At 42.9% G+C, this 24,470-nt stretch overlaps 1 long non-coding RNA gene across 9 annotated transcripts; it reads left to right on the plus strand.

The window, feature by feature from the left end:
* The first annotated feature begins 11,251 nt into the window (after positions 1–11,251).
* On the plus strand, positions 11,252–23,288 carry LOC124665911. Of its 9 annotated transcripts, none has more exons than XR_006990736.1 (15): positions 11,252–11,419; positions 11,852–13,443; positions 13,761–13,890; positions 14,002–14,097; positions 15,281–15,426; positions 17,273–17,566; positions 18,060–18,259; positions 18,591–18,714; positions 19,221–19,405; positions 19,526–19,788; positions 19,881–19,944; positions 20,429–20,601; positions 21,021–21,156; positions 21,272–21,477; positions 22,521–23,288. It is a non-coding gene; the product is annotated as an uncharacterized LOC124665911 (long non-coding RNA). The 9 variants fall into 9 exon arrangements; XR_006990734.1 differs by lacking the exon at positions 18,591–18,714 and having other exon boundaries at positions 11,852–13,228; positions 13,366–13,443; XR_006990733.1 differs by lacking the exon at positions 18,591–18,714 and having other exon boundaries at positions 11,852–12,984; positions 13,064–13,443.
* The last annotated feature ends 1,182 nt before the right edge of the window (positions 23,289–24,470 follow it).

Genomic DNA, 24,470 nt, shown 5'->3' on the forward strand with positions numbered 1-24,470 from the left:
TGAATTGCAACCACTTAACTGACAAGTACAGTACATAAGCCATCACGATGTTCAGATTGGATGCAAAGATTGATCAAGTTCAGAAGAGGTTGATGTCGGTCTTGTGCCATCCACGAGCAAGACGTACTTGAACGTAGAGAAAACGGGAGAGGTAAATAGCACGATGAGAGCTCCCATGTGGCCGGCCGAACCAAACCTAGATCTGCCTACCGGAACCCTCTGGCGGCAACGCGGCACATCGGTTGAGATGGCAGGAGCACCAAACCCAGATCTGCCTAACAGAACTCTACGGCGGTGAATTGGCACACCTAGCACATAATAGCATGAGCGGAAAATTTAGGCTACATCAACATGGCGTGTGCAGCATTTGGCTACAATTGGATTGCACAAAGACCAGTGAAGAGGCGCCCCATGGGGCGCCTCAACCACTAGTACAGTAATAATCTGAGTGCATAACTTATATACTGTACACCAATGGTGTAAAAAAGAACCAGGCACTCCAAAATGGTCATACAGCAGAAGAATAGGCAGTTGAGTAGCCTCAGTTTAAGCAGTTGAGCAATTGCCCCTGCAGTGAAAAATGATAAGTTATCTTTAAGTGCCATGTGATAAACACGCTAGCAAATGATCAGAGTAACTTGCTATGCAACTGTATTGCCACATAATTTTGCTTTCAGTAATCGAAATAGTCTGAGATATGAAACTAGCCATTAAAAAGGAGATTACACTGGGGATGAAAAAAGGCAACCAAACTTGGCAATCGACTTGCACCACTTGAAAATGAAAATGAACATGACTCATGGGAGGCAACCTCACGATGAACACAATCCGGGACCTGGGCATTTGTTATATGGAGCTGACCATGAAACAATTACACGAAGCAGCTTTCCTTGCAATGGTTTGCCGCTGAGATAAGATGGTTGCGATGATTTCAAACAAGGCAACGGAAAGGCATGGTAGAACACAAAGGACCTTCCCATCAACAGACTAACCAATGTTACAAAGAGATGTCTGCTAGCATGGCGAAACTGCAACTGCTTGCAAGGAAACAAAAATAACCATGTTTGCTAGCGTGGACTCTTGCTTAGCATTGATCTTAATCTCCACAAAGAACGAGATGCAATTGATCGGTGGAGATAAATAGACTGATTCAAGTAGAGCTGCAAGCAGTTACAAGAATCAGGTGCAACTTGCAGGTCGACTTTCATCAATAGTAAGAGCAAAAGAAATAAACTGGAAACACATGTAGAGTGATAAACATTAATTGTTAAGAAGGCCACTAGATAATCTCAGAAAAAGGAGACTATCATGAAACAGTAAAGTCCATTCTTCCGTTCAAGAACCAAGTACATAAGGCAGGCAGATTGCCAACTGGTAAGTAAATAAAGATTTTCCTGGAAAATAAATAAACATATAAAGGCTTGGAATTAGATAGTATAGATGTACCACAAATATGTCAGTAGTAACACAAAATGAACACATCATCGATGTTAAGAAGTTCATACTACTAGTCTACAATCTTTTTTGCTGAGAGAAAAATATAAATCAACTGATAAGCAACCTGGACAATAGCTCGTGGCACCTTCTCAGCGCACCAGACTAATTTACAGCCACAGATGGACCTTGTTAGCAAAGTAGCCATGCGGGACAGAATGGTGTGTTCTCAACTTTTTTGTTTTTTAAGAACTGAACCAATGTGTGAATTCCCCACAAAAGAAAACAATGTGAATTACACTTTCGTTCGTGCATGTGATGTGAGTGGTGACTACTTAGGTTCTGCGAACAAAAGATTGATCATCACCTTTTCTGAATTGGAAGGGACATAATTCTCACCATGGGATTGTAATCTAGATAATCTAGTTGGAGTCAGTTAATATTTATTTGCATATCTAGAAAGGATGATGTTAAGAAAGATGGGGGTGAAAAGAATTTAGAGAAGAACAAGACAACACAGCTCAAAGTTGAGGAAGCTGCAGAAGTACATCGATATTGTAAAGTCTGGTGATAAAAAAGTTCTAGTTAAAAATGCATCCCCCAAAACTGTTAGACAACAAGTTTCAAAGCCACATATGTTTGATAGTGTGCCACACACAAAAAAAGAGAGGAGGATGTGTCAAACCTGTACTGGAGGCCACACAGGCTACAGGTGAAACTCTACTAGTAACTTATCAAATGAATGTGAAAAATTCTGAATTTTCCAGTTCTGTGAGGAAGGGGCAGTAGATGATGATGCTAGCTTCAGACAGAGGAGAAAAACAAATAGGATGGCACCAACAAGGAGAAAATCTATTACGGCAAAGTTACCAGCTCATGATGGATTGATGGGTTGTCAAAATCACATCCACTCTCACATGTACATAACCTAGTACAAAGGTGCGGTCTGAGAAGGCAATGCAAGCAGCACCAAAAACACAACTCATGAATGTGTGTAAGAAGAGTGCCAGAGTCTAGGACGATTCTCGTATTCCTAATCAATATAAACAAATCAATTATAACAGACCATTCCAATAATATGTTAACTATGATGTAATCATTTAGGCAGATGCGGCTTGCAAGTCAACAAAGATGAAAAAATCTACCTCTTTACATCGTCAGCTACAGCAAATGATAGAAAAGAGGAACACCGTAAAATATCGATAAGAGAACTAGAAAAGAAATTGAAGACTATTATTGTTCAAGGAATATGGACATGGAGCATATAGATGGATAAAAATTGAGTACTAAGAAAACACCAAGATAATTAAAATGAAACTAAGTCAATTCATCCGCCCAATAAAATAGAGACATGAAGCAGATTAGTAGGCAAGTATTTCAAAAGAAAGGCCAAGTGACTTGTTGGTTTAGCATGAACACAAAAAGTAGTCACTTAAGCCCGAAGGGGTAGCGAGACAAGCATAGAGATTTGCTCGTAGCTTCTGATCATACCAAGAGGAGCATAGATTTCATGCAACCACGTATTATTCGGAGCTTCTGATCACAATAAATTTATATACATCAACACAAAAAAGAGGAAGAAGCCAGCAGGCTCATAATTCATCTAATTTATATATGTTGCAGCTCAAAAGGATACTAGCTAGGCTGTCAAGAAGCATCACTCACTTAACAGATCCGATGAAAGGCGAAGCATTCACGGCATAACCTTCTAAAGCCGGAAAGAAGGTATGCTGAACAAGACTTTGTTTGAGCCGACATTCAGACACAGAGAGACCTCGGCAACGGCGATAGAAACTGTTAACCAATTTGCCATCACTGTCGATGTGGAGCAGCCACTCCTCAACCATGACCAGCAAGAGCACGCCACCATCCACCGAAACAGCATCAAAATCCCATTCCCAAAAGTCACCGCAGTCTTGAAGCTCCTTCCTGATTATGGCAACCGGCAATTTGATTCGGTACTTCAAGTCCCAAACCTCGCTTTCATAGCTCTCCAACACCCATATATCGATAGCTTCGCTGGAACTGTTACGTGTATAGCTCTCCAACACCCATATATCGAGCCAACCGTGGACAGTTTGGTGAGAAGGAGCAGGCCATCGCAGGAGTCCAACGGCTGGAAGGCCTCGTCGAGCCGGGCGACGGCGTGGAGCTGGTCGTCCCGGTGGTCGAAAGCGAGCATGTTGTGGTGGTGGACGCCGTGGATCCACGCTTCATCGCCGGAGAAGATGGGAAGGCTTGGCTGGCGTCCGTGGTGTGCTAGGAGGAGGTCGCGGGCGGAGGTGACTGTGCGCCAGGCGCGGCAGACGGCGCGGCAGCGGAGCAGGTGTTTGGGTGGCAGGCGGATGAGGATCTCCCAGAGGACGATCTCGTCGGGGAGTCCGGGGAGGAGAGGCCTCGCTCCGGCTGTTACGGTCTCCGCCATGGTCGCCGGGCAGGAGCTCGTCCTGGTTCCCGATCCGTCCCAGCAACGAGAGGATGGGCTTAGCCGGTACACGTCTATGGGATGGAATAGTAGGCTTCAAACGGGCTGGCCTTATAGCCCAGTGGGACTATAACTAAAAATTCACCCGGCCGGTGGTCGAAGGCGAGGATGTGTACGCGCGCGGTGCCAGGTTGTTTCCAGCGAGGATGTGTACGCGCGCGCGTGGATGTTCATTCATGGATCACACGTCGCACACGCGCACCCGCGTATCTGCCCCAGCCAGCAGCCCAGCAGCATGGAGCGAGTGGCGCACGCGCGCGTGGTTAGTAATTTCAACAATTAATTAATGGCTCCACTCCACGTACGAGGTGTGATCGATTCGCCTTCGCCAGCGCGTCTATTAATTCCCTGCACTACTCTCGTCTGCCAATTCAGCCATCGATCAATCTCCTCAAATGAATGCATGAATGAATGAATGAATGAGAGAGGATTTATTCCTGAACCGGCGTGAGGCGTCAGAAAAAAAAAAAGGAAAAGGAAAAAAGGACGTGCCAGCCAGCTAGAGCGAACCTGCATGTTTGGTCGTCAAATCGAGGTGCACCTCCATCTCATCACATCTCGCCTAATTTCCTTCTTCTTTTCGTATACGCGCCTCACACTCCCCATCCGCGCCACACGGAGGCACTAATAATTACCATTTTGGCTTTCTCACGAACTCCACTCCATATTCCGCCAACAAGTCTATCAAGTGCATTGTTACTACTACCATTTATTACACATTTAAACATTAGGCCGTATTCCTGTCTTAAATTAATAAGAACGTTACGTTGCCGGCGGCAAATTGATACATGATGCTAAAAAACCAGCTAAACAGGAAACGAAAACTACAAGCAAGCAAAACAAGAAAAAGGAGTGAAACACAACTTGAGCTCCGAGACCCTTGTACAGCCTTGCGATCCAGACTAGAGAGGCGGGGAAGCTTGATGAAGAAGGCCGCCACTGAGGGACTCACACCATCGTCAACCTCCCAAGCAAATCCCAGTTCTAGTTTATTAGACATTTAGATGGAAGGCTTTGAATTACCCCCTCTGTCCGATTATACCCCCGCGTTCTAGTTTTTTCACAGTTTTTTTTTAATTGAATTACCCTCCGTTCTGTATTACACTTTTCCTTTTACCAGCTACGAAAATTAAAACACACACAAACACAAACACATACACATGCACCTGATGTGATTACCAGCTATACATGTTGCGAGCACATCAAACAACAATGCAAAAGAAACAACAAGCAAAGGCAATCGATTCAATCCATCGGGGACATCATCGATAAGGTCCAAACCAACGGACATCACTCGCACCGCACCTACTGCCACTGGGATCACAAGAGCCACACAATATATGCAAAAGTCCAAAGGCAGGGCCTTCAATCGCCGACATGCCACGCTCCAAGACACCATCCCCATACCTCAAACTTGTCACCTGCCAACCATCGCACACCGGCCACCGGCACGGACCGACGAACACAAGGTTCTCCGACGGCCGCCCAAATAAAGGAAAACTAAACCGTATCTTGGTAGCCAAGCTGACATCAATGGCGAAAGAGATCACATGGAGACTCCGCAACCACTCAAGAGGAATATGCCACGCTGAGACAACATGAAAACTAGTCGAGGCGAAGAGAAGGGCCAACATGCCTGCCATAAGCTTAATCAACTTAGAAATTTATAATCTCAAATTCATAAAGCTTAATCATAATTTAATTTAAAGCAATCTTTCACCTGGTTGCTCATGGCGGAGGCTCCCACCGCGGATGACCTCCTCGGTAACAAAACGGCAGGGTGTTCCTACCGAAGGAGGGATAAATACATGATCTAGTCGGCGGATGATGCATCTAGTTGCGGTGAGCTAGACGGTACAGAAAGTTAAAGGTGGCACGGGGAGCAACTCAAATTCATAAAGCTTAATCATAATTTAATTTAAAGCAATCTTTCACCTGGTTGCTCATGGCGGAGGCTCCCACCGCGGATGACCTCCTCGGTAACAAAACGGCAGGGTGTTCCTACCGAAGGAGGGAGAAATACATGATCTAGTCGGCGGATGATGCATCTAGTTGCGGTGAGCTAGACGGTACAGAAAGTTAAAGGTGGCACGGGGAGCAACTCGCGCGGAAAAGATGATCCATTGTTGTCCGACGACGGATAGATTGCACTGAACGTGATTTTATGGTAAATTATACCTGGAAAGAAAAAAATCTATATGATGTACTCTCTCCATCTCTAATCTTAAGGCGTATTTTTTTTTCGATTTTTCATCAAAGCATAAGGCCCGGGGCGAAAATCAATCCGTTTCTGCCGAATATACCCCTGCGATCGTTTTTCCAGCATGCTAAAAATAAGTAGCCGACTGACTCAGCCATGCGCATGCGCATCCTCTCTTCACGCTGAATTAACTTCCCTTTCAATTAATCTCCTCTAAAACCGGTCTGTGATTAGTTCTGCATCGTGCATGCATCAGATTGGAGTTACCGAGGAGTCTTCGTATGGAAAGAGAGCGAAATAAAAGGTGGGCGTACAAGCATTTATGAGGGCAAGCTTGAAAACTAAACAGCATGCGCGGCTCACCTTAATCGTAGCGCTCATCCTATATAACTAAGAAGTTCATCCCCACTATCTTATTTCTCTTAACATGCAGCTATGCCACATCAGCAGGCCCACCACATCCACCCCACCAACTTACTTTTCATGCCACATCAGAAGTAACAACCCAATACATCGATTTATTCTTTTGCCGCAATTTATGTTGGCCATGCATCTCTTCCCATTCTCGCTTGCATGCAACCAGGCGAGATAATGAATTGGTGACTGCCTTCCACGCTTAGTGCTTGGCTACTATCAATTCCATCTCTTAATGGCCAACAACAGAATAGTGTTTATAAAGCAGACCATTTCTTCTCTTGGTCACTCCCCCAGCGGCTGAACACCTTCCTATATTCATTTTTATCTTCAATTGGAGCCCTCCTGCTGAGATGCACACGATGGTTTATCTTCAGTTGACTTCTTTTCCACGCCTCATCTGTTCCTCGCGGTGAGCAGGCCAGTGCTCTTTTTCTCTGCCTTCTCGAGTTGCACTCGAAGTTTCTATTATCGCTCCACTGAGAGGCGATCATGTGCTTACTCCGTTGTTGTGTTCGTTCTACCATCATTTTGTTCATATAGCATCATCCATTCAATTCGCTGAGTAATCTTTTGTTTGCACTGCACGGAGTTTGCATCCTTTGAGACAATCAAATATGTCATATTTTCCGTTTCAAGAAAAATATATGTCATATTTGAAGACGAAGAGTACTGCCATGTGCATTCCCATGCTACCCAGTTTATACATCTTTCATGATGGTGTCGGCATTACAGAAAATAGAGATGCTATTCAGTCAAACTACGCTATGGTAAGATTCTTTAATATTTTGTTTGCGATACTCCTGGCAGTTCATAAAAAATGATGCATTTTTTTCATGAAACATCTGTGCGACTCTTCTGGGTGCTACATATATAACGTACAGTTCATATTTTGGTAAGCTACAACAGGTTGCTACAAATATGAAAATATCACCACAGTGGACTGCACCTTCAACGGTTTTAAATCATGCCCATGAAACTTGGATAGTACGTGAAAAGAGAAGTCATTTTTCAGAAATGGAAGGTGATAGAAGTTCATGTATCTTCATCAGCAAAATTAGTGCACGTTTTCACTCTGAAGGTTTCCGAGATGAGACTCTATCTTCATCTTCCAGTTTTTTTTTTGTAGGCTTTGTCAAACACCGTGTGCTATCTCATTAGGCTAATTAAGATGCCAGGAAGTACTTGGAGGTACCATGACATTCTTCATGCAAAACCAAAATAAGTTTCACCTAACATTTGTTATATTAAGTATGCCCCAAGTTTCAGCTTTACTGGGCTATGGGATAGATTCAGCTATGCAAAGTTCCTGAAGTGAAACGACAATCTGTGCTCTAACATTCTCATTCTTCTTTTGATTAACTGGCAAATAAACCTCAGTCCTCCTACTATAACATTCACTATATGTTTATTTGCTCAAAATAGGGAGCCACCTCTCTGTATTAGTTGCCTCATACGAAAGAGTTGTGTGATTAGATGAACGAAGACATATGAATAACGAAATCACATGTTATAAGCATTATTCTTATTATAAGTTTTCTTGCTCTTAGTACACACCCTTTGTTTCCCCATGTACACTGAATTACATATTTTTCATGCCGAGCTCTGTAAACTTGGTCCTATTAGTTGTATATATGATGATTCCTTAGTGATAACATACCACGTTCTCTACAAAGTGCAACTGTGTTTTTGGTTGATTTGCATGCTAATGTCCCGCAGCGATCGCGCGGGGAATCATCTAGTTTTTTTACACCTTAAGCATACAAACCGGATTTATTTAAGCGGGGAAGTTAGGGACTATATATCGATCTATTTGGCACTTGTCTAATTTTGAACTCGGTGTGACCGAAACACCGAATATTGAATCATTGACGAGATTTTTTTTGCTGAAAGTTACATGTTGTAGATCATGTAAATTCTAGTATATATGTAGCAATTTCCCATATAGAGAAGTAGCTTTAAAAAAAAATCTAGTCTACATGAGTTGAAAACTAAAATTACAATGTTGTCTGCCATATTTTACAAGTTTGAACCTAGCTAGCTTCTTTACACCTCGTGCAACCATTAGTTTCACAACATTCCACCTCGATAATTGCCACTCGAATTTCGGATGAAGAACATGCAGTCCAAAGCCTCACGGTCATTGTGAATCAAATTTCACGGACCGGTTGTGGAATAGTAGAATAGGTTTTTCGTGCCCCCCACCCGTTCGCTCGCTCGCCCCCCTGCGGGCAACGGGCGAACCCTAGTGCCGCCACACCCCTAGCTCTCCTCCTCCCCCTTCCCACGGTCGTCGCCGCCGGCGTGGGCCACCGGCTGTTGCCCGCGCGGTGCCAGCGGCGGCGGGACTGACTTTCCCCGCAGCGCGGTGGGGGCGCGGGGCCCCCTTGGCGGCGCGGCGGCCTGAGACCCGCGCGCCGGGTGGGAGGAAGGACGGCGGCGCTGCTACTTGGCGGCGGAGCAGCGAAGGCGGGTGGCACGGGCGGGTCCTGCTTGGCCCAGATCTGGCCCAGGCGGGGCCAGATGGGCTGGGCGGGCTGCCTGCGTTTTCGGCGGCGCCGGTGGTGCTCCCGGCGGCGGAGATGGTGCGGCGGCGCTTCGGGCGGCTCGCTGCAACTTTGCAATAGGGCTTTACGGGCCAGTTTGGGCCTGGGCGGGCTAGTTCGGGCCTGGTTTGCCTTTTTGCCATGTCTGGTCGGCGACCGCGAAAGCGGTGGAGGTAGTTCCCTCCCGCCTGGTTGTGGTACCGCTACCCCCGTCCATGCTGCTTGTCGTCCCTGCCTCTAGGCCCTGTTTCGGTGACCACAGTGCGACGACGAGGGTGACTACAAGACCGTGGTGGCGTGTGCTGGTTGGTGGCATGTTTGGTGGAGCACGTCGGGGCGTTCAGGGTGGTGGGTTTGGTGGTCAGGAGAAATTTGTGTCCGCATGTCCGACTCCAACGCGGCGACGCCTGCGGGTGCCGCATTCCTTCCTGAAGGGCGTCGAATGTATTCCTCCCCAATCCCTTCTGCGTACCGTGGGAAACCCTAGGCCTAGTCCAGGCAGCAACGACGTCGTCGTCGTTCCCTTGTTGAAGGTGCTGCTTGGTTTGCGGCGTCTCGGCGTGGTAGGAGCGTGGTGGTACTTCTCCGGAGGGTGCAGCGGTTGCGGAGTCATCCTCGTTTTCGTCAATCTGCCGGTGTCGGCATTAGTTTCTTTTTCTTTTCTTTGTCTTTTCGTTTGGGCTCGATTCTGTTGCGGCCCCAGCTGTTTCGTTGTATCGATTGGTTGCTATAGCGGGACGAAAGCCTATTTCGAGAAATAGTAGAATAAAATGTCACTTAATGAAGCAAACAACCGTCTTGGTATGTCAGCCGAGCTATGAAGTCCCCAAGTGTCTCGTTGAAATTTCAAAGGTCAGCATGTCACTCCTTCCACTCATCTTCTGATTTCAAACTCATAGAGTGCCACACGGTCGGGAGCGGTAATCACATGTTTAAACAACTTTTTAGGTTTTTTTTTTGGATACCCAGAATTTGGGAAACCAGTTTCCCCTAAACGTGTTTCAAAGTCTAAGCAACAAAAAAAAAATGTTTGGTAAGCCTAACAAATCTAAGGACTATCACGATCGTATTGATTTCCATAAAAAATCGAGAAATCGACTTTAGCATCCGTGCCGGAGATTTTCTCGCCCGTCACCCTCCTGTTGCGCTTCCCTATGCGTATATAATCAAAGCATTGAAAAAACACAATTACTAGATTTTATAATTTGCCACACTTTTATTTGCACTTCTATCATTTGCCATTTTATGTGTCACTGACAGGTGGTGGTCATGTGGCAAATAATAGACACTTTCAAGAAAAGTGTGGCAAATCATAAAATATCCCGAAAATGGAGTACTCCTACCGAGAAAATGAAAATGAAAATGAGATGACACCACCCAACCCTCCATACTTCTCCTCGATCTACGTCCCGCAGCAGACTCCTCGTTTCCCCTTCTCCTCTCTCGATCCCCGCATCCACTCCCACCGCAGCTCCACTCCAATCTCCCCTCCAATCTCGATAGGAGTATCACTGCCGGCCCTCCTCCCCTCTCTCTACTCCACGGCGAGGAGCCTCAATCCCTAGGCTCCGACTTTACAGAGGAGCAGGAGCCCAAGCTCAGCACTTTGCCGTCCAAGACGGCGCCTAGCAGACGTGTCCGGCCAACACCCTCCTCTTCACGGGCACCGGCGTCCTCGGGGTCCGCCTCACCGCTGCATCTCCGGCCGGCTCTCCTCCTCCTTGTTCCGCATCTCCGATGGCCTCCTCCGATGGCAGCATCAGCTGCGGGGAGGGGGCGTTTCTGGTGGGGGGACTGAGAGGTTGAGCCGTGCTTGCTCTCACAAGGAGAGGAGAGGAAGGGGGGCATGCTCAACGAGAAGCTCATCCAGCCCCAGCCTGCAAAAAGTTCGTTTTTCCCTCCCGCAAATTTTTTTGGAGTAGTTCTTCATACCACGATCATATCTGCGTGTCGATTCATCGATTCACCATATTATTTGTCAAATACGAGCACATCATCCACCCCAAGACAAACATTCGGTGTTTATTGTTGATCATGTGATCGTGTATGTCTGTCATTTTGCTTCAGGTTTTCTGAATAAAACAGGGCGTGGCTTGTTCATAAAATATTTATGCTTACCAAATGAATCGCTCAATATGCTCATTTGGCAATACTGTATGCTGTTGCAGGGTCTTAAAATGGCTACAGACTATAGATGCGCATATCACTTGATTGATTCTGTATGGATTCCTCACAGAGTATACTAAAGGGGAAGTGCGAAAGAATGTTTGGACTGTGCCCAATTAGACCTGAATTGTTCCTCTGACAAACGAATTTCTACAGTACATTGATGCACGCTTGGTACTGCTCGCTGCTCCTTCTTTGACTTCTGTGGTCAAACTGTTCATTAGCTCTAAAGCTAACCAGCTTCAGGACATGCACTTTTATTTCGCGGAGTTTCTTGTTAGTTATGTTTCTTGGGAGTTGAGAAAGAAACATTCAGATTCAAAGAATACTTAGAAATTAAGGATACACATTCTTAGCAAGGTAGTTCATCATATCGTGATAAATAAAATCTGTTTAATGTAGGTCTCTTTTATTTCTAGGTCTGTTTAATTATAGACTTGTTCTTTATGTGATCTGCTAGCTAGTTCCTATCTTTTATTTACAACAAGATGTAATCAAATATTCATGAAGATCCAATTTTTTCCGCCAAAGCACTCAACGGAGATTTGATCTTGGTCAAAGTGTGAGCTGATTGCTCTGAATTTGTGGTGACTTTTGCCTTGGCAGATGGAGATCCCTTCAGTGGAGGTGACCAATGATAGCCGCGACGAAGCAAATGACATGGTTGCCCGGTCTGGTTCCGGCGCTGCTGCTGCAGACGGGCTAGCCGTGGCATCGTGCGCAGCTGTCCCACCGGATTCGACTACCCTGTGACATTTGGCCTCGGCTAAACCCCCTCCGGTCAGCTCCTCGTGTCCCCTTCGTCCTCTTCTATGTGATCTGTGGTACCATGGCTGTGGTGACTATATTCTCCGCATTTTTGTGGTGTGGTTCTCAGTTCTCCTGTTGTACTAGATATAATTTTGTTGCTGTAAAAAATGAATCTTGAGGTATGTAATTGTGCAACATTTTATATATTTTTGGCTACAATGGTATCTCTAGTCTAGTGCTAGTGGGCATGCTCATCTCGGTTCTATGTAATAGTATACTAAATAGAAAGCAAGTCATTCTTCTACATGAGATTTTATTTCTGGCTTTTGTTTCATTTGCGTACATGGTGTTGGATGAAAAAAAGGGAAAATCAAATGAGCTAGGTGTTTTATGTGCTAGCTAAAAACTCTAGTCTACATGTTGTAGTGGCCTAGCCTGACTTGGAAAATTAGTATTTCTGAATATTTTGTATTTCTTGTGTAGCAGCGACTCAATATATCTGCATCTGCTGCAAGTTAAATACACTTTAGACTAATAGTGAAGATGTTAATTCATATCAATTAATTAGTCTTTTTGAACAGTGCCTAACTTTTATTCTTTACTTGTGATTTCTGTGATTGAGTCTGGAGTTTGGCTTGTTTGCATTCACAAAGCTATCAATATTGTTAGTACACCCAGCAGTTCTGTTAGTTGGCATAAATGACTGGAAAGCTATGAATTTCCATCTACCTCTTGGTTAGAAATATGTGAAACCGTTAGTCGAGTTTATTTAATAAAATGTTTATTTTTAATGCTCCAGGTTTGCAGTTTTACTACGAAAACTCAGATCTGCAGTTTTCTTTTGGAGAATTCTTAAGTTTTTAGTGCAGAAGATGCAAACTAATGCACATTATGGGGCGTAGGGTGGTGACGGAAGTGGCTCAATGTCAGCGCTGGATCCAGCGACCCCGACTGCAGTTGCTCTGAGTACGAGGACTACCACCGACAAGGTCTACTTCACTTGCCCACCTTAATTTTTCCACCATCCCCTCCCGTTTCTGCTCTGACTTATCGATTTTGGTATTGGAGTTTTTGAGCTCGGCTATGAGAGGGGAACACACCGCAATTTTCCGATGCAGGCTTTTCCAGTGCAGGCAGTGATTTTCTCATTCTTAAAAATGATTAGAGAATTCTCACACTCCACAATAGCTAGATTCTCTAACTAAAGCTTTTTCACATTGGAGAACACAATAGGTAGATTCTCAAACTAAAGCTTTTTCATGTCTAACTTATTCAGTCCAATTGTCCATTGCTTGCTCTCGTGTGTGAGTACATGGCCTTGCGGTATTGCTATTTGAATGTGACCAATACAATTTTTTCTATGATGTGAGTGTTGTGCCGGCGACCGAGACCTCCACTATGATGTTTGGCTTCTACTACTTCGTCCGGCAGACCTCCACCAATACTTTGTACGGAAAAAAACATTGCCTTTCCCTATTTTCATATAACATACAGGCAGCGGCAACCATGTACTGCTGATGCAATCATAACTGCTTCTTAGCCATGGGAGAAAAAGATAGACCCCAACTTTAGTTTAGCTTTTTTATGTTTGTCATAATATTCTCCAATATTCAGATTGGGTATGTCCTTTTTGCGAGGGAAAAAATTCAGTATTTTAATGTGTGCTAATTGTAGAACCGGAATTTCTGACATGAGGATCAGGATCAGTGGCTATTTCTTCTTCCTAATTGGGGGTGTTACTGACACCATTTTGTCATGATAATAGGTTTCTGTTACAAGTTGGGTACTTTCTTGTTATACAATTTGGGTACTCTCCTATCAAGTTGGGTTTTATTTTACCAAGTATCTTGTCGAAGAGGTCAAGATGGACATCAAGAAGCCTGACACCATTCACGGTAATTTGTTCGTTCACGTCTTTTTGGTCCTTAAGTGTTGGGCCGAAGCAGACCCCATAGTTTTGTAATTTATCATCAGTTGTAACTAGGATGTCTGGATATTATTTCTAGATTATTCAATCGTGGAGCATGCTGTCACCTATGGCCAACTTACTGCCGTCAAGGACATTCTTGATCATGGCGCTGATCTGCATCATAAACCTTCAGGTAACATCCCTATTCTTCATTCAGCTACAATTCATGGTATGTACACTTCATTGTCACTTTCTGATGTCGCAAGACTATGCATTTGTTTCGTGCGCTGGGTTTTTGCAATTGCCTTGCCCCCTTGTTTTGTTCTGCGTAGAGGACTGGTGATGGTATGGCATACATGGTTTTCATCTGTGTACATAATTGCTGTTACGATTGAAGCACAATGTACTACATGCTACAAAAACTTGAGATATTATTGTTGTTTAGATAATAAAGCATAATCTACGACATGCTTTCAATTCTCTTATGTTTGGCTAGGTAGTGCATGCATGGTGTGCACAGATTGGACTCGAAACGGTTAGTATGGTGCTTGAACTGATTAGGAGTCAAGCAATGTAGTTTTGTTGTATTTCATAATTTTATTTGGTAGCTCTAGTGTATTTAATTTTTTCTATCGATTCATGTTTGCTCTATTGAGTTGTAACTTGGAAGTCCAGAAAAATGTTATATTAGCAACTTATGTGAACATGCTTATACCTATGTAAAGTACTCCAGAAATAGCACTTGCCTGAATTATCTTATCACATATGGGAGATGGCAACCATTGTATATTGTTAAGACCTCTAGTGTGATGCTTTGAGTTTTCTCATTGATGATGTCTCTATTAAGACAATATTGTTCATTCTGATCTTGGCATTAGATGTAATCATCATCAAAGATCAGTAGATTCTTGTACAGTGTAATTTCAGGGCACAAACTGAATAATTTTGCCAAGTTCCTGCCACATAAGGAAGATTGATTCACAAATTCCTGTTGTTGTGCCTTTCTAAACTCCCTGTATTGTTTCAGTCATATATGTCCCTAAACATGAACTTTGGATATGCTAACCCAAGTTGGCTTTAAATAATCAATCCATATGATTTGTGGCCCTTTTTTTTCCCATTATGATATTGTGTGATTATGTCGAGTATTTCTGACTTATATGTATGGTTCATTTGCAGATAGATCTAGAAGTTAAAATTGATAGTATTAGTTGATCAGGATTTTTTTTCTTCTTTTGTCAGAGTGTTCATGACCAACTTTATCTTTTGTAGTTAGTTATTACTTGTTTATAAAAGATTTTATGTTTAGTATTTCAAACTATTGTATCATTATTGTTCATGTCTTATTAGGGCTCATAGGTGGCATTTTTTTTCAGGTTTGATGTGCTGGGATTTTAAAAGTCATCTTATGCTCAAATGTGGGCACTAAATTTACTGAAACTTAGCGTAGCATGAAGGTTTGATATGATTCGGTATCGAGGTCCCTAGGTCACTTCCATCATTCAAGAAGAACTTGAAGAAGGTATTCCCTTGGATCATTTATATGGGAATTCATGCTTATTGTAGATATGTAGCTGCACTGGAGATTTGTATTATATGATGTCAAAATTAAGTCATTTTCTGCTCAAATGTGAGCATTGCATTTACTGAGACTTTGCATAGCACATGAAGGAACCTGGGCATTGGTCTGGCTGCTCTTGTCCGATTGTTTCTTGGTCGTGTGGTACTGTGTTGCTTACATGGTTTGGAGGATGGCCATAGACCTTGTAGGTTTGTAAGAAGCTAGGTTAGTTGCCTGTATTAGTTCTACGAGGAAATACATTTGAACTAGATTGGTGAAGTAGCTAGTATTTTAATTGCATAAGTCTCTGTAGTGTGACAACTGTTCAACTATCAGAGATTTCACTTGTTCCCCGGTCAGATCTGTCAGTGCTCTACTACAGGTTTCTGTTGAAATATCCTCCACTCGTTGTTGCCTTCACCTAATTACTATGTTTTTTCAGTTGGAAGCCTAATTTTACACTAGTTGTTCCGTTGGGCTTTAATTGTGCAAGTCTGCAAAATACTGCATGATATTTTACTGATCATATAAATGACATCATCTTTTCCTCTCTAACGTTGCGGCTTTGTTGATGTAATCAGAGTGCAACGATCTATGCTTGCAAAATTTCCTTAATCATGTTTTTGAATGGTGATTGCTTCAGTTAGTCACTATGTTTATTCCTGGATGATGATAAACTTTTAATGATCATCCCCATTTTTTCCCAATACTGCGCATTTATTGTTTAGTGACGTAATTATGGTCCAGCTTCCTCTATTTGCAAAATTTCATGTACCCCACCAATGTATGGTGGTGACTTGCTTGTCCGGTTTTCAGTAAATACTTTTTTCTTCACATTTGTTTCTAGATTTCTTCTACATATGTTGCCTTCCAACAACATATCTCGTTTAATGAACATGCAATAAATAGAACTTAGTTTCCAGTTGGTTGTCCTAACCCTGGCATTCGTTGTTTAGGAGTGTTTTTCATGTTTGACTGTTCCCCACAGATTTCTATTGGAATCTGTCATGGTACACCTTTTTAAAGTTGCACAATAAGTTTCCGTACATATATTATCGTTAACAATATCTGTTAGTTGTTTTCACTCCATTTGTCTGTAAAATGGAATTTGGTGGGTATTGCCAATGAGTTCTACTTGGTTCGCCAAGGCTAAATTAAGATTTAACCTACCAAAGCTAGTGATGCCTTGTCAACTGGAATGCCTTTAAAAAATACTTGCACAAATTTATGGCATTTGGAAAATTAGTCGGTTATATTATTTTTCTTTTCTCGCATCTTATCTTACCTGCAGTAAGATGGGAATAAAGGATCACATGATGTCTGTTTTAGGCTACTCCTTGTTTTCTATCTTGACATGGAAGCATAGTTCTTGATAATATTTATTTGATGCCTCTTGCTCTGCTCTTCTGAGCTCTAGATGTTCCATCTCCGGTTGTTGTGCAAGTTGTTATCTTTCTACTTTAGAACTCATCTTAGAGTTTAGAATCTTAATTTGGTTCCTTGATCACTGTGACTATGATTGTTGTATGTTGGAAACTGGTTGTGGAGCATGATATTGTCGTGCATTGATAATATTTCTCACATGTTCACACAATTAATTTATTCAAGTTAGTATGACTACTTTTGTGTATAATCTGTTATTCCCAATTGCAATTTCTGCTTGTTTGATGCTATGTTATGTTTGAGCATCTTCCTGCATTCCTTATAGGTTATTGTTCTATCCAAATGCAGTACTCAGGATAACATACCCCTTCTACTAGTATTTCATTTATTGAACATCTTGTTGGTTTTGTTTCTAAATTTTCAGGCAAGAACATGTGAGCTCTGGTACATGTGTTGGAAGCTCTTCCTTGGTCACTTGACTCGACCAAGGCGTCGAGGGCGACAAGGAACGAGTTCTAGAGTGTCTTAGCCTTCCTCTTACAGTTTCCCCACTACCTGCCACTGAGCTCCAGGAGCAAGATGGTAGCGGTGGCAGGGAGCGAGGGATCGACTGTGCAACGGTGACAATTGTCTGAGCTGGTGAGGGAAACAACACAGAGACGAAAAAAGCCGTCCCTGAGGTTATATTCACAGTGGCATGCTTTACTACAGCTTGCAGGTTTCGACCTTCCTCCCGGCTCAGTTGTCACTGGTTACACGTGTATTATTTGTAATGAGTATGTTATTTAAAAGGTAAAATAAGTAGTATCGACATTGTTACTTGGGTTTTCTATCTTGGACGTTGTTTAAGAAGGACATGTTTATTAAACCTTAGCATGTGTATGTGAAGTGTAGAAGCTTCCGGAACATATACTACGCCGGAGTATGTTGCCTAGTGTATGTGATGCGCCTTGTGATCTATCATGTAGATTTATTAGGTGATTTTCTTCAAATGTCTATATGAACTTGGACCAGTGGTCTACTCTTCCTGTAAGCTGTGTCTATATAATGGTTACCAAATGCTAGCTATACCTTGTGTTGTGATGCTCTAGCAGCTGGTTTCTGATTTAGTAGGTGTTGACACTAGTTGCTGTTCACTTGCTGATTTTCTTAATTACTAGTGTTTGAGCTAATTAATCTCAACCCTAAAACCAGATTTTTTTTTAATGAAGGCTTGACCTGGAGCTTGCGGTCATGCATATCAGCTGGTCAAAACAATGATTTGAGGGTGGATCAAGCCTTTTCTGGTTTGAACCTTATGCTGATAAGATCAGAAGCTTTATTATCATGAACTGCACACACCGTTTAAATTTGATTCCGATCAGTCGAAGGAAATTTCATGAAGAAAATTAGGTGCGAGCAGCTCAACGAGGTAAACTAAGATTAGTTGTATGTACACAACTTTTGTAGATGCTAAAACTGCATGCATATCGCTTTTCAAGTATCTCACATAGAAGTACTATGTAAATTAAGCTTTTGGTGAAGAGATTTCAATACAAAAAATTTACTACAATGAGCACTAAAAGGGGAAAATGTTGCTTCTATTGATTGTGAGGCATATTCTTGTACCCTGAACCTCACTTAGTTTAGTAAGAAAATTGAAAAAGGAAAACCGTATGTTTAAATCCCGTGCCTTGTCAAATGAATAGAGATGACGACTAGAATTTTCAATATCTTATTGCGTGTTTCTTTAATGTCAACAGATTAATATGCTTTCCAGGCAAGAAGCACAGAAAATATAGCTTTTTCCTAGTACTAAATTTGTCAAGGATATATGTATCTTGCATGGTGGCTCCGCTCTTTATGCATCATTAGGCACAAGGCTAGGTATTTTGTGAATTTATGAAAAAATTGTGGTTCCTTTTATGTTTTGTTGTTGCCTTCGAGCTTGTTTGTCCTTATTTCTTTTCAACACTTCTCATTGTATTTGAGTCCAGCATGATGACTGTCAGTGTTGTTCTTCACTGCAATTTGTCGGTAGTAATCTGACTTTGCAACTCTACTGTACTTGCAGCTATTTCTACTAACTCCTTTTATTATCCCAATAATTTAGCAATGAAATATTTTCCTGATATATAATTCCTGATGTTAGGGTGTTAAGTTTGATTAGTGGAGCTTTGGAACTGGACTTGAATGTTATAAAAGTGGCTATGTTCTTTTGTTTTGTTGGCTAAAAGGAAATCTGTTGTTGCCTTATTGATGCCTTTTATCGAAAGATGGATTTCTGTTGCCAAACTTTAGAGTGTGCTTTCTCAATTATATCCTATAATAAGAAAGAAATTTCGAAGCAGACCAGGGTGTCAAGATTACTCTAATTTGTGTCTTTTGAGCAGCTAAAGAAAGAAGACGATGAACAAGACTAGGAAGGACAACCTAGATGCTTGTTATACTTTGTACATGTAATGTGGCCACTTCGGAGTCCGAAAGTGTGACCTGGAAAGCCAGGCCTGGTCCTACCGCGGTGCTTTCTCGTGAAGGTAGAAGTGGAGAAAGTCGCTTAATGGAATCCATAATCCCGGTATACAACAAAATCCATCGAGCTACATGCTTTGTGAGACTGGTTATTTTTTCACTTGGCGCTACTGGCCGTGATTAATTGGACAAACACTAATTTTTGTTCAATTGTTAATGCTGGCAGGCTGGTTATCTTTACCTAGGCACTACTGGGCCGTGATTAATGGGATTGGAACTAATTTTTGACCCGTGAGCTGTTGACCCAATTTAACACGGCGTTATGTGTAGTTTCACGAGACAGAATGACAAGTCATCAGCGATCTGCACTACAGTTCGTCTGGACTGAACATCATCTCCATCGCTAGTTCCCAACAAGCAGTTCATCGTCTTCCCTCCAGCCTAGCTCGCTCCATATATATTAGTTTGTCCTCACCGACCATGTGTGGGGTGCGCATGTGACTTAGACTTGAAATATAATGGCATCTCTTATTCTTGATCTAAATGTGTGTCTAATGCAACTTGAGACGCTATCTTTTCAGATATAGCTTGTATGGATATGAGAAAAGGTCTGGCCTTGATTGCTATCATTTGGGAGGTCACTGTGTAAGTGCTCCCTCCTGCTTTGATTCTTTCTTCTAAGCGTTCCTTTTGATTGTTTTCATTTCTTATTTGAGGTTTGTGTTCACAATAAAAGTGGCATCTGATGTGAGTATATTTGGTTTATGACTTGGCAGATACTGAGTATGTCCTGTTTATACTTCTAAAGTTGAATTTTAAACAATATTGCTTTCAATTAAATGGGTTTTGCTGATGATTCTGCTCAGATCGACATCTAACTGTAATGGGTATCAATGCACTCCCACTTGTCTGAAGTCAAATTGCCAGATGATTTTTGAAGATTTATATGATGTTCAAGATAGTCATTTTTAATATTAGTTCGCACAAGTAATTAGCATAGCTCAGTGACTGTAGTAGGTGTGAGGTAAGCTTAGTGGCTGCTACTTAGTCCGCACTGCTGGAGATTGGTGGTCTATTCTTGTTCATTTCAGATATACACACTTCTCATTTTTATACTTTTCGCTGGCAGACTTGTAATAGCAGCTGGGAGGAGACATGCTGCAGCTAGGAAGGAGAAGTGGAGGGGCAAGGAGAAGTACGAGGAGCTCAAGTGAAATCCTCCAAAACAACCAAGTTTCTTGTCCCTTGACTAACTCAAGATAAAACCTTGAATTAAGAGTATCAAGAAATCAGGCCCTTAAGGTACATGTTTCTTGATATGCATTGTTGAATGTTTTAACTTTTTGGGCATCCAGCTATGTGTTTATTGCTTTAGATGTTTGACATCACCTTTAACTAGCCTGGTTTAATGAAGTGTATGCATTTGTCTAGTGTAGTAATGTTTGAGAGGTTAGTAGATTAGTTAAATAAAGGTTCTGATAAGAGCAAGACAGAGGCGGTACAATTCAAACTTCATTTTAAGCTTAAAGGGAGATTTGTTCTGTAGTCTAATAATATGCTAGCATAAGGTTCTTTCATATGGGAACTACTAGCCAATACAAGCTCAGTTTTGTAGCCTTGAGCATAGAGAGAAGGCAGTTGCTTATAGTAGTTTTAGATTGGACTAGCATTTGTATCGTACGAACTCATGTTTATACCTGATTGACTGTTTTAACCATCAGTACATCTGAAGAATGGTGTACAAGTGAAGTTGTAGAGGAATGCTCGCAGTGTCCTGGAAGCTCCAACTGCCTGAGGTACTCCTACCAGCATCCAACCAAACCTATCGCCGCCATCTTCCCCATCCATGCACCCGAGGTGCAACTCTGACCTACTGCTCCTCTTGTCGGCCATATCTCCGAGATGCTATGGGCACGGTCCTTGATCGGGATAAGGTTGCATGTTTTAATTGCCTAAAATTCTTCCTTGGCAGGTTGCTGGTGGCGATCGCGCTCCATCAGTCCGATAAGGTATGCAGTGGTAGATGCGGCGCGCTGCTAGTGTTGCTGAATAGGACGCCGATTTCCTTGCCGCTGCTATCGGCACACTGTTGTTGGCCATGGTTGACAAGGACTTCCTTGAGCACATGTTGTCTAGGATGGATACGCTGACAACATCAACATCAACTATGGTGTTGAGGTAATTTCATGCTCCAACATTGGTCGTTTGGCGTGTATGGTTGCCCACAGATGGTGATCTGTTTGCATTCTGTCCTTGCTCAGTGTGAGTAATATGTTTGGTAAGAGTCGGCATTTGGTCTAGAAATTTTGGTAGGAAAAATAGATGACAATTATGGATGTACTCTGCACAAGAAGAGATAGTACTTGTTTGTGACAAGATTCAGAATCATGTTTTGCAGCTGCGTAGAGTACTGGTGCTCGTATGGCATACGGTTTTATCTGTGTACATAATTGCTATGCTGATTGAAACACATAGTACTACATGCTAAAAAAAATCTAGAGATATTGTTAATGTTTATATAATTAAGCACAATGTATGTCATGCTTTCAATTCTCTTATGTTAGGCTAGGTAGTGCATGCATGGTGTGCGCAGATTGGACTTGAAACAGTCACTATGGTGCTTGAACCGATTAGGAGTCAAGCAATGGAGTTTTGTGGTATTTCAGAATTGTTGTTCGGTAGCTTTCCTCAACTTGTATTGCCGTCTTGCATGCAGTAAGATGGGTGTAAAGGATTGCCGCATGTTTGTTTTAGGCCACTCTTTGTTTTCTTTCTTGACATAGTTCTGTATAACATTTATTTGATGCCTCTTGCGCTGCCCTTGTGAGCTCTAGATGTTCCATGTTCGATTGTTGTGCTAGATCTTATCTTTCTACTTTGGAACTCATCTTAGAGTTTTAGAATCTTAATTTGAGCTGTTTGATCACCATGACTATAATTGTTGTAGAAACTGGCTGTGGAGCATGATATTGCTGTACATTTATAATGTTTCTCACATGTTCACACAAGTATTTTCTTCAAGTTAGTATGGCTAGTTTTGTGTGTAATCTGTTATTCCCAATTGCAGTTTCTGCTTGTTTGATGCTATGTTATGTTTGAGCATCTTCCAGCATTCCTTATAGATTTGTGTTCTATCTAAATACAATACTCAAGATAACATACCACTTCTGCTAGTATGTCATTTATTGAACATGTTGTTGATACCGTTTCTAATTTTTCAGGCAAGAACTTGGGAGGCTCTTCCTTGGTCACTCGACTTGACGAAGGCGACAGGGAACGAGTTCGAGATGGCAGTGGTGGCTTTTACAGTTTCCCCACTGCCTGCCACTGAGCACTAGGAGCAAGATGGCAGCAGTGGCAGGAAGTGAGGGATCGACTGTGCAACGGCAACAGCCAGACGCCAGGAGCTGTGTGAGATAGTGAGAAGCATCGATTCAAAAAACGGCGTGGTTCAGTACTGGAGTCTCCAGAGAGGTTGTTAGAGAAGAGCTAGATCAGAACAAGGTGGGGCAAAGAAGAGATGTGGCTGACGAGGTACCTAGATCGTGGCAATAAGCTGGGGCGGCGATCTGCCACAGTCCCACCACGTGCTGCCGGAGGTTGTGGTGGGGTGGTCACCAGCTGCGCTTGTAGGAGGCCGGCCACAAGCTGCTTGAGATCCACTTGCAGGAGCCAGCGGAGTGTATGCAATCTATCAGAACTTAGAGGCTAGTTAGAATTTGCATTACTAGCCGTCCTGTGGCTGGTAATTGATAGTATTGCGCATAACCGGACGAATTCATATGTGTCAAACTTGTACTTGTGTTAGGAGCATACATGCATCGGCCAGGAGCTGACGAGGCTTGTCATTGTAGCGTTGCATCCTCAAACCTGAAAGAATAATAGCTAGAGCGCCTGGTGATGTAGCACTTGCTTGCACTATTCTTGTATGGCGCTTATAGTTACTTGAGAAATGAAGACAGTTGGGTGTACAGTATTGAAAAATGAAATGATGTTGGTGGAACCTGAGATATATCTTATGCCATGCCGGTAACTTGTTATTAGGTGACGACAGATCATTTGTTTCTGCAATTCGTGGGCATGGTCTAGAGATCTTGTTGTGTGTTGGTTCTGATGTACAAATTAAGCTGTGCTGAATTGTCGCATTCATTTTATTGCTTGTTGTATGGTGATAGTGAATAAAGTCTATGCGAGAAAAGAAAAAAATAAAATCTGTCAATTAGGAACATTTTTAACCGAGAAATGGTCGTTTGGCCGAGGAGGTGCATGCATGCACGCACACTGGAAGGGGAATTAAGGGAGGCATGCACGCACACTGTAAGGGGAATTAAGGGAAGAAGTAAGTGGTAACGAAGAAGCAGGGAAATCGAGGAGACGCCCGCCTGTGGCATTAATTGCTTGATTGACTAGGATTCCACCCCCATAATAATCATATAAGCAGAACACTGACCGCTGCAATTATAGGACACGCCAAGTCAGCAATCCGTGTGACTTTTCATCCCATCCATCCATGTGAGCAGCCAAGAGAAGTGGAGTCCGGCGACCCGCAGCGACGCTGGATCCAAGCTTCTTCCCCTCTGCTTGGCGGATCTGTGGTGGTTTTCCTGCAGAGATGAAGATGGCCAAGGCCGTTTCAATAAAATCGCATGCCGTATCGACTGCTTTGTGGATCGAGGGACGCGGTGGTGTGTTCTTCCTCTAGCTGGCCGTGGTGGCGTGGAGTGGAAGGAGCGCTGCTGTTCTTCCTCGGCATCGACAAGGTGGGTCTCGCTGCTTCCCGCAGCTTTTTCCTATCCCCCTTTCAAGGTGTTCTTGCGAGCTGGGAGGCTGGCCAGCGATGGCAAAGCTGGCTCGACATCTTGCTCAAGTCGGGGCGAGCCCCCCGCCGATATTCCATCTTCGACGCCAAGATCTTGCTGTGTTCGGCAAGTGGCTAATGCGGCGAATCCAACGGGATTCAGTTCCCTAAAGGCTTGTGTAAGTGATTCAGCAGCTCCCTTGTTCCTCTTCGGCAAGGTCAAGGTCAGCAGCGGAAATAGCGAAGCAGAAGCTCCCTGGGATGTGTGCGTAGTTTCTCTTTTCCTTGGGTTGTTTTCTGTAAAAGGGGGACAGCTGGACTGTCTCTGGATGTATCCGGACTTTGTTGAATATTAATCCAGATTCGGTTGTTT

This window comes from Lolium rigidum, chromosome 6, assembly GCF_022539505.1.
Source record: "Lolium rigidum isolate FL_2022 chromosome 6, APGP_CSIRO_Lrig_0.1, whole genome shotgun sequence".
Lineage (NCBI taxonomy): Eukaryota > Viridiplantae > Streptophyta > Magnoliopsida > Poales > Poaceae > Lolium > Lolium rigidum.